Source organism: Phytophthora infestans, genomic scaffold (genome assembly GCF_000142945.1).
Source record: "Phytophthora infestans T30-4 supercont1.24 genomic scaffold, whole genome shotgun sequence".
NCBI classification, from domain to species: Eukaryota; Oomycota; class Peronosporomycetes; order Peronosporales; family Peronosporaceae; genus Phytophthora; species Phytophthora infestans.
In genome coordinates, this window is record NW_003303735.1 from 1,754,799 (window position 1) to 1,763,729 (window position 8,931).

Genomic DNA, 8,931 nt, shown 5'->3' on the forward strand with positions numbered 1-8,931 from the left:
AGCGTACCCGGATGAGCCCAGAACAAATAAAGGACCCTTTGTGTTTCAAAATCCACCTCATATCGGTAGTAAAATTTATCTGACTCCAGCCGATTAAACAGAGCTTCCATAACGGTCTTGGTGGAGAGTTCGTGTCGACGAGAATTGCTTCTCATGTTTGCGATATCTTGTGGAAATACAAAAGAACCAGGGTCTGCGTCAATCAAACTGGCATGCACCCTTGCAGTTGTAATTCCAACAGCAGTTTGAGAACCGATGATATCTTGTAGCGAAGCTGTCGGTAGCGCACTAGTGGAAGCTGCGGCCCGTTGACGATGACCTGGATGAACTCTGGCGTCTTCTGACGGTGGATGGTTTTGAAGACGACTTCCGCTCCTCGTGTGTACAATTTTCCATTCCCCAGTAGGGTCAGACTTGTCCACGGCTTGGAGTATTATCTTCATCGGACAACCAATACGCATGGAACCTCGCGTGGGGCGCTTTCGGTCTTCATCTTTAAGATGCTGCGTACCCTTTGGCTTGCCACCTCGATCACAATCGAAACCACGTTTCCAAACTGCATCCCCTGCCGTCGCCGAAGTAAAGGCACACCTCTTGGTCACATTAAAACCATGATTCTTGGTCCAGTCATGCAGAGCTGCAATGGCGGCATCCTCTGATGAGTACGTATCCTCAGGCGGAGGGTTTTTTTCCACAGAAATTCCACTTGCACACATAGACCTTGTCTCCACACGAGTATTTCTCGGCTCGCTATCCATAGCAACTTGAGATTCAGTCGGAGTACCAAGCCCAGGGTCGTCTCCTGCGTTCGCTTGGTCTTCCACCAAAGGCGGCAGGTCACTAAGCGCTTCTGAGAGGGCGGAAACCGAAGGGCACGTATACTCACACGTTGGCGAAAATCTTGGACTGCTGACAGTCGAGGACACAGCGTTGAGCAGAGATGCTCGATCCATTTTGGATGTCGAAGTAGAGGCTTGATGAGTTAGGCTGAGAACTATCTTACTAGTTGGAGTATGTGGAAATGAGCTTACTCCACACTCCAGACGTGGACAGGAAGAAGGCTACACGCTCGGCTTCGTTTGTGCGATACAGTTAAATAACTTGGGCTCTCGTCTTCATCAATATCTCCCACCAAATAATTGTATTCGCATGCTATCTCGTCTACCCGGGCAAGAACATTGTGGTATAAATTCCATCCATATCTATCCTCTGCAACGGACACGGTGGGATGCAACGGACACGGTCATTTGTAACTTGATTTAAGTAAAGAAGAACAGTCGACCCAAAAGGGCTCGCCCTGCAACGGACACGCAAAAATGCAACGGACACGTTTAAATCATCTTGGTTTCAGTATTGAAAAATTGCCTGTATTTTTTTAATTGATTACATCCCTTTTTTTACAGATGGCCCTCCCTAGAAATGGCCCTCTTTAGTTTGGCCCCCACTAGAGCCAACAGCATCTCCCCGGCGTCAGTAACTAGATTTAGCAGCAGATCGGCATCTCGGTCCCGCCAATAATCCTGGTGGCATCTCGACAAAAACCAGCAGCAGCAATACCGAAACGCCGACCCCGCTCAGCTGCAGTCCTTTTACAGGCGTGTTCCCAGTGACTATCGTACGCAACAGCATCTCGATGCCCGTGACAAGTATTGCATCTCGACGCCCGTGACCAGCACGGCCAACAGCATTGCTACGGCCAGTATGGCCAGGCTCAGCAGTACCAGCGGCATCTTTACGACGACCTCGCTGGTCAGAACGTCCAATTATTGGTCGGATTTATATTTTTTCAGTCGTCTACATGTAATCAAAAACAAACTAAATAAGGGTATTAAGAAATGATACGAAATATATCACCACAAAGTATTGCCTTCGAAATCTGAAATTTTCAGGTTTTAAGATTCGTTAAAGCAAGACTTACAAGGCTAAGAAAATGAACTAAGAAAATTCAACCAATAAGCACCTAAAAACAAATCCGTGTTTTCGCCTCACTTCTTTGAAAAACAATATTCGCATGTGCGGCTCTCTTTCAACAGACTGCAAGCAGCTCATAACAATTAGTCAGCTTAATTGTGGGCTTATTTAACGCAAATCGAAGCGATCTAAAGAAAAGTATACGTAGGAAAGGATGCGAAATAATATATATAAAGCATCAATGCATTTCCTGCGCAGCCGCAGCATCTGCTTGCTTGTGCCGCTACACGAAAATATTTCCCTTTTTGCAACGAAGGAAAAAGAGACTGCTGCTTTTAACTACTACATGGCTACCCAAACGCATCGGGTTGTCCGACGTGTTGGAGGAGGACGACGCTGAACTCAAGTGGTGATGCATGATGTATCAGCTAAGGCAACGAGTGTTGACGAGAAAGAAGGTGGCATCAGTAGTGGCATGTTGCAGTGCGTCATCTTGAAGGTCCAGCTTTAACAGGATGGGTCGAAGCTGCAGAGAGCAGGTGCGCAGAAGGAAACGTCCTGAGTGCAGTACGTATAATTAAGTAGCTAGATGTTTTTCTTTTTCATCGCTCTCTCTTAATTCACTTTTCAATTCACCTTCCTGAGCTCAACCTCCTCCACCAAGCGTCGGTCTTCGCCACCTTCCTCTGTCAAGGCCTTCCCGACAGGTTATGATGTCCTCGACAACGGCTACGACCTACACTACAAAGCTGAAGCAGTTCAGTTGGACTGGGTTCCCAGCGTGGAGTGTCCAGGTGAAGCTAGGGCTGGAGATCAAGGGGCTGTGGGATACTATCCAGCTACCCATGCCTACGGACCAAGTGCTTCAGGCTGAGAAGAATTCTGCAACGCGTGCGGGATCGGAATCGTCAACGGCTGATGTGGCAGCACACCTTAGATCGATTGTTGGGGAGACTTCAACACCGTTTCATGACCTCGTGAACAAGCAGAAGATGTCCTCGTCGATCATCCTTGCTGCGTTAAAGGAAAAATATCGCTGCCGAAGTGTACCTACTGGATCATCCTACGGTCATGCTGCGCCATATACGGATGACCTACAGTGTCAATTACAGTGCCAACGTGGGCGCAGCTAAACAGGAGAACATCGGTCTGTACCTAGATGGTGACGACTCGATGGATGACCACATCAAGAACACGAGGCGTGTAATTGACGAGCTGCAAGAGCAGCGTGTGGTCCTGTCTGATGAAGAGAAGAGGTAGTACTTTGTGCAGAGTCTGGAACCTGCGTGGAATGGCTTCGTTGGAGTGCTCGAATCATGTGGAACGTTCGAGCTAATGATCTAGCGCTGCCAAGCCGAGGCAATCCGCCGCGAGAACCAGACGAATCGGCGTTCGGCGGCTGGCTCTAATAGTGGCAAAATGGCTGCTGCGTTCAGTGCAGAGCATTCGACGGGCAAGCACAAAGGGAGCAAGTTCACAAAGAAACGGGACATGTCCAAGATAAAGTGCTACAATTGTGACAAAATGGGACACTTCGCTCGCGACTGTAAGAGAGAGGGAGTTTCGCAAAAAGCGGAAATCGCTAGCATGGCGCTTACTGTGGACGACGTGATTGAAGATAACAAGAGAGGGTGGATTGTCGACAGCGGCGCCACGAACCACATGACCGGGCATCTCGATAATCTGACCAATGTGCGCGAGCTGGCAAAGCCTCGCGTGCTAACGGTCGCATCGGGGGATAATTTGGTGGCGGCGGCAGTCGGTCAAGCGCCACTGGTGAAGAACGGACGAGAAGTATGCGTTCTACAAGCTGTGCTGTTCGTGGAGGGTCTGGCTCGCAATCTGGTGTCAGTTGCCGTTGCGTCGCGTCGCGGCATGACAGTCGACTTCATCGGCGCGTCGTGCATTATTCGCTCGCCGAGTGGGGTAACGCTGGAAGCGTCTCGTGAAGGGCACCCAATATACGTGGTGAACGCTTTGAGCGAAGCTGTGGAGCACATTGCATTGATGACGACCGAAACGCTGCACATTGAGACCTGGTACAAACGACTTGGTCATCTCAACTCACGCAGCGTGCACCATTTACTCGGAGAGTTGAATGTCCCCTGGTAAGAAATTATATCGCAGTCGTGCCCTACGTGTGTAAGCGGAAAGCTCGCTCAGAAGCCATTTGCTGCAGCTAAAGAAGAACCAAGTTCAACTGGCCATTGTCTACGTCGGTCCAATGCAGGTGACAGCTCGAGAAGGCTACAGCGGCTTGGCAAACATCGTTGTGGAGCCATTTCATCTGGAAATGGCGTACCCGCTGCGAGAGAAAACTTCCCGTGCACAGTAAAAGACTGCATCGCTAAGCTTAAGGCCTACGCCCCGAGCGACCGCGTGGCGTTCATTAAGTCCGACAATGATGCTGAGTACGTGAGTGGTAAGTTCGCTGCGCACTGCAGCAAGCACGTGATTGAGCAAGAGCTATCAACTCCCTACAGTCCTCAGCAAAACGGAAAGGTGGAGCGCGTCAATCGAGTCATTGTTGAGAAGGCTCGCACGATGATGATGGGAGCAAATCTGCCAACTGCCTACTGAGCTGACGCGGTTGTATGTGCCGCGTACATCGCGAAAAGCTGCCCGATCAAGGTACTGGACGGCCTGACTCCAATGGAAGCCTTTCTTGAAATGCCGCCTGACATCAGCAACTTACTTGTGTTTGGCTGCAAGGTGCAAGTCATAGTGCCAAAGGAGCATCGGAAGAAGCTTGACTCCAAGACTCGAAAAATCGTCGTTGGCTACGCTACGGGTGGCGCGTACCTTGTGCACAATCCACATCACTGAGCTGCAGAAACGATTACTGCTCGCACAGTAGTGTTTTACGGGGATCAGTTCTTGCCAGCCAATGACGGAGAAGAGATCACGATTACCACACAGCTGGACCTGGCTCAACAGGAGGTCGTGGACCGCACTGAGCGACAGCTTAGTCTACAAGATGCTGACGATAGAGGGCAGGACGTGGTCATTAGACCGGTAGTCGACCGATCGACTTCGAGGAGCAACTAATGACACCAGCTCACCCAACACAGGTTTCTGAACCAGTGGGAGCCGCGCGACAACAATCTCGACTCCTCGCCCAGAGAAAGCCATTCCTCCGCCCCGTCGGTCGAGTAGAATACTTCAGCCTAGTCAGCGACGATCGAAGTACGAAGAGAGCCATATCTCTCTGGAAGAAGTCTGCAACATGATCGAAGAGCAACTGGTGCCCTTGCGCATTGAATTGGACAATATCTCGGATGCATTCATCTACGAGGAACTGAGTCCGGGTCGGGTGACAAATTGGGCACATGGAGTGGAGTTCACCAATCTGGACGAAGTATATGAATCCGAGGATCAGAGCGAGTGGGGGCGTGCCATGGACGCTGAACTTGCGAGTCTCGTGGAGCGGGACGTTTGTGGAAGGCCGACTTCCTGCTGGTCGATGTGCTATAAAGTCCAAGTGAGTATTTAATAGGACGACTAACGCAGATGGCAGCTTAGACAAGTACAAAGCTCGTCTTGTTGCAAAGGACTTCAGTTAGCGCTACGGTCAAGATTACTTCGAGACTTTCAGCCCAGTGGTACGCCACAGCACCTTTCGCCTTGTATTAGTTATCATTGTGGTGAAACGCATGAAGCGCATGCAGCTCGACGTAAAAACCGCCTATCTCAACTCCGAACTCAACGAGAAGATCTATTTGGAACCTGCTGAAGGAAATAACGATCTTTTTTTTTATTGGTTACTTTTAAATACAAATTTAAAAAGTTTAACAAGTGAAATTATTCAAACTTCAAAAAATAAAAGTAAAACAATTAATACAAAAAAACAATATTATAAAAATATTAAAAAATTAAAATTTAATCTTATTTTTGGTTAAATTACTAATTCAGATTTTTGGAATAATTCAATTTATATAAATCCTTTCAATAATCAAATGATTGATGCTGAATTCTTACCTACTTTTTTTAAATTATTACCAGTTATTTTAAGTTTTTGTGGTTTATTTGGCGCTTTTTGTTTATATTGTTTTAAGTATAAATTTTTAATAATTCTTATAAAATATTTTGTTCTAATTTTGAATTATTTTTTAATAAAAAATTATCAATTTATAAAAAAATCAAGAAATTAAAATACCTAAAACTCCGATTTTTAATACTTTATTAAAACAAAAAATTAATAGTTTTTAAATCAAAAATTTTTATTTTTTAAAATTAGATGATAAAAAAATCAATAATCCAAATCGAATTCAAATTAAAAATTCAATGGATCAGAGCGCAGACGGCAAAGTATGGCGTCTACTAAAAGCCATGTATGGTTTTAAACAGGCTTCAAGATCTTGGTACGAAAACCGGACTGCATTCCTGACTGGTGAAGGCTTTCCCCAAGGAGAAGCTTACTACTGACTGTTTACGAAGGGCAGCGTGGACAATCTTATTATTGTTCTTGTGTACGTCGATGACCTTCTTGTGTTCGCTATGCGTGACAAGGATTTGGTGTCGCTCAAGGCTTCCATGGAGGGTTCTTATAAAGTGAGCCACTTCGAGGATGCGAGCTATTTCCTTGACTTAGGGTTACAGTGGTCGCCAACTGTATACCAAGTGTCGATTGGTCAGCAGAAGTACACTAAAACAATTCCCGAGCGGCTCAACATGAACAAAGCTCGACCAACACGCACTCCGATGAGAGAACGCTTTCGGGATCAATTGATAAAATTGCAAGAGCCGACGGAGTTTCGTCCTCGTCCTGTTATTGGAGCACTGTTAAACCTAATAGTCAATTCGAGATCGGATCTGGTCACTGCAGTACGAATCCTTGCCCAGGAAATCAAGCAGTCAACAGATACTGTTAGGCGCGGCGTGGAGCACGTGTTCAGATACTTGAGCAGTACCAGAAACTATGGTTTGGTATACAAGAGCGGTGCTGACAAAGGTCTGACAGGGTATTGCGATGCTGCGTTCACCGTGGAGCGATATTTAAAATCGACTACTGGATATGCCATCTATTATGATGGTTGCTTAGTGGATTAGGGATCAAAGAAGCAGAGTATGGTAACTTTGGCATCTACCGAAGCTGAGTACATCGCTATGGCAACTGGAGTCCAAGAACCTATTGGGCTCAATATGGTGCTTTGGGACTTTGGTCTTAAGGTCGACGAAATTTTAGTGTTCGAAGATAATCAAGGCGCTCAGCACTTGGCGGAAAGTAGAGGTGCGACGCAGCGCTCGCGCCACCTTTTTCTGCCAAGTCCCTCCCGACACAACGTCCTTGCTACTCTACATGGAGTCGTCTAGGAAACTATCTATTAGAAGTTTTCGAGGCGTTCTTTACCCTGCCATTACCTACATAAATCTGCAGGTGAGGCAGAGAATAATGACAATTCAAAATGAGATCCCGGAGATTTCAATTCACTGAAAGTGCACTATCGTGAGTGACAAAACAATGATGTCTTTGTGTTCCCAATTGTAAAAGTTTTAATCCCCTCCACAAAATACCAAAAGCAGTAAGACCGAAAGGCCTAAGCACCATGAGCGCAATCACACAGACGGGGTCACTTGAGCTGTTGATGCTCTTTGCGACTTTCGGAAAGGAGGATTTGTGGATGGAGATGGCAGCTATGGGTGCCTTTGACATGCCGGAGCGCCCACCTATCACAAACATCCGATTTAATGAGAGGACCTACGGCGCTGCCAACGCTGAGCTCGACTTCCACTTCACAATTGAAGGCGTGTGCTCTCTGGTACGTATTTTTCGACTTCCAGATACAGTTATTACCGAGGATGGTGACCGTTGCATGAAGGAAGAGGCTACAGCGATTATGCTAAATCGGCTATGCTCCTTTTAACGCCTCCATGACATGTCGAGCAAGTTTAGCCGCTCCTCGGGGTCACTTTGCATAATATTGCTTTGGATGAGTTCGGTTATTTTATGATAAAAGTAGTATTGGCAAGTTAACTCCGTTTTGCAGTTGATTTTGTAGATGGAAGATATAAATAAAAATCGTATGCTCCAACAAGTCTTCTACAACTTCGTATTAGCTCGTACTGTCGTGCTATTGCTCAGAAGACGGCATGAACAGCGTTTTTGCGTTTCCCGATTTCATAAAATAATCCAATCTGTCGTCCTAGCCCAAGACGCAAGCGAAATGGAGAGAAATTGCAGTACCAGGTTTACAGCGGTCACAAGCGCACTTATTGTCTAACCTTCCAAGACGAGCTGTTGTTACGAATATGCACCTATTGTATTCCCATATTTTAACGCTGTTATCTATTTTTGTAGGTTTGACTGCACCTGACGGTCTTTGCATACACTTTTGGAAGCCGTATGAAGGACGGCGACACGATACTACAGTGCTTACAGCAAGCGGACTTCTAAATGATTTCAAGTCCAATGCGATATCTTTGACAGCCGCGCGATTTTTGGAGACCCGGCATACACAATTAGTGATTATGTCGAAACCGGCTTCAGACAGACTGTACTATCAACACACGAGAACGTATTCAACAAGGAGATGAGCGCTGTTCAAGCTGCTGTTGAGTGGAACTTTGGACTGATGAAGAGACAATGGCCACTAATCGACTTCAAAACAAATTCTCCTGCATATCAGCCCCGTTGGCAAGCTAGTGCAAGCTGCAATACTTTTAACAATTGTCTTTGCTGCCATCGGCGAGGAAACCAAATTATTTTCTTTTTTAATATGGATCCGCCATCGCTAGATGAATACCTATCTGACAAATTAGTAAATATCAGTCTGAAGGATTGCAAGAAATTTTGTTTTGCTGGATTCCCTAGCATGTAGACAGCTGCGTATTTACCTATAAGTGTACGTAAGCAAGTGCTAACAACCGTGGTCTTTACTTCTTCGCCAAATGTTGTTAAGAACCCTTCCTTCGATTGTTGGTCATTCGAATCCCATTTATTTTAGTCTACCTGTTGAAAAGACAACAAATAAAGCCAAGTAATCCGTAAGCAAAGATGCTGTGCAGACGAATCCATGGAAG